The sequence below is a fragment of the Gallus gallus genome, chromosome Z (genome assembly GCF_016699485.2).
Source record: "Gallus gallus isolate bGalGal1 chromosome Z, bGalGal1.mat.broiler.GRCg7b, whole genome shotgun sequence".
Classification (NCBI taxonomy): domain Eukaryota; kingdom Metazoa; phylum Chordata; class Aves; order Galliformes; family Phasianidae; genus Gallus; species Gallus gallus.
This window is the reverse complement of record NC_052572.1, coordinates 76,422,960-76,424,489: the sequence shown is the minus strand read 5'-3', so window position 1 is coordinate 76,424,489 and position 1,530 is coordinate 76,422,960. Positions and strand designations below refer to the sequence as shown.

The following is a 1,530-nucleotide window of genomic DNA, read 5'->3' as shown; positions in this document are numbered from 1 at the left end:
CACGCCTCCATTGCGGTGGGAGCTGTGATGGGACTTGTGGCAGTGTCTCTGGCTTCCCCAGAATTACTTTCTTCAGGCTGCTTGGCAGGTCCTGGCATTTCTTGAAAGCCAAGAACACGTCCGTGTCCAGTTTTGTCCCCGGCTCCTGCCTGTCTGCGCCGTCTGCGACAGCCTTTTTTCTCCTCTACGGAGGAGGCAAGCAGTAGCCAGGCTGGGCTTAGTGGATGGGATGTGACAGGGGCAGCGGCTGAAGTAGGACTTGAATCAGGAGCTCAGCTAAGCGCTGGCCCTTGTTCTGTAGTCCCCCAGGTCGTGCAGAGCTGCGCTGAGTTCATTGAGCAGCACGGCGTGGTGCAGGGGATCTACCGCCTGTCCGGCGTGGCGTCCAAGATCCGGAAGCTGCGGTAAGAGTGCTTCTGGACTGTATGTTGTCTTGCTTTGGAGTTGTTTTCCTCTTTCTCCAAGCCCTCTGTTTTTGTGTCCTTCTCTCCAGCCATGACTTTGAGTCGGAGCAGATTCCGGAGCTCACCGTCCGGGACATTCACAGCGTGAGCTCCCTGTGCAAGATGTACTTCAGGGAGCTCCCGACCCCTCTGCTGACCGAGCAACTGCATGGCAAGTTCTCGGTAAGCACAAGGCAATGGCCTTCATGTCCCTCTTCGTGGCCTTTCCCATCCACACACACGCCTGCGCACCTTTTTTTGGTCTTTTTTCTGTTGAAGTTGGGGTTTTGATGGACATCCAGTGGGTGTCTGTGTACAACAAGCAGCTCGTGCTTCCTGCACACTGCGTGCACCGTAACACCTGGTGTGTGCATCCTGCCATTGGAAATGTGGGAGATGGGAGCAGCAGTGCCCTCTGCAGCTCTGAGGCCCTTTTTCTGTTAGCCCCATACGCTTGACTCGCATGATGTGTGTCTCAGTCCCTTTCTGCTTTCTTCCAGGATGCTGTTTGTGCCGGTACAGATGAGGAGCGGTTGCTCCGAGTGCAGGAGGTCATCCAGCAACTGCCTGCACCTCACTACAGGTCAGAAAACTGCTGCCCTCGGTGTGGGGAGCTCAGCCCTGCTGCATTTCAGAGGGCGATGATGCGATGGCAGGCTTTGTGTCACGCTGGCAACGTGATGCCTGTGTGTGTGGAAGTGGTGGATGGCTGCGTGGGGTGAATGGATTGGGTCAGCTCCTGGGCACGGGGGCACGGCTGGTGCAGGTGATGGTTGCGGCTGAGCTGTGCTGGGGCTTGGTGCTGCAGCGTGGCACTTGGGAAAGCTTGATCTACTTGCTAGTAGCAAGAACAGTGAGGTTTGTTTGGTGAATGTGAGCCCGGCGTGCTCAGTGGTGCTGAAGGTTTGGCTCTTGCTTTCCAGGACGCTGGAATACCTGCTGAGACACTTGGCTTGTCTCGCTGGGAGCTGCTCCATCACAAACATGCCTGCTAAGAACTTAGCAATTGTATGGGCTCCCAACCTCTTCAGGTAAACTTCTTTTTCCGCCTCAGCACAAGGCTTAGATCTGTTCTCCCACGGGCACA

At 55.9% G+C, this 1,530-nt stretch overlaps 1 long non-coding RNA gene across 1 annotated transcript in view; it reads left to right on the top strand.

The window, feature by feature from the left end:
- Nucleotides 1-1,002, top strand: part of LOC121108386 — a 1,480-nt gene extending 478 nt beyond the window's left edge. The window contains exons 2-3 of the long non-coding RNA XR_005842877.1: nucleotides 494-626; nucleotides 944-1,002. This is a non-coding gene — a long non-coding RNA (uncharacterized LOC121108386). The remainder of the gene's footprint in view (nucleotides 1-493; nucleotides 627-943) is intronic.
- Nucleotides 1,003-1,530: the final 528 nt, after the last annotated feature.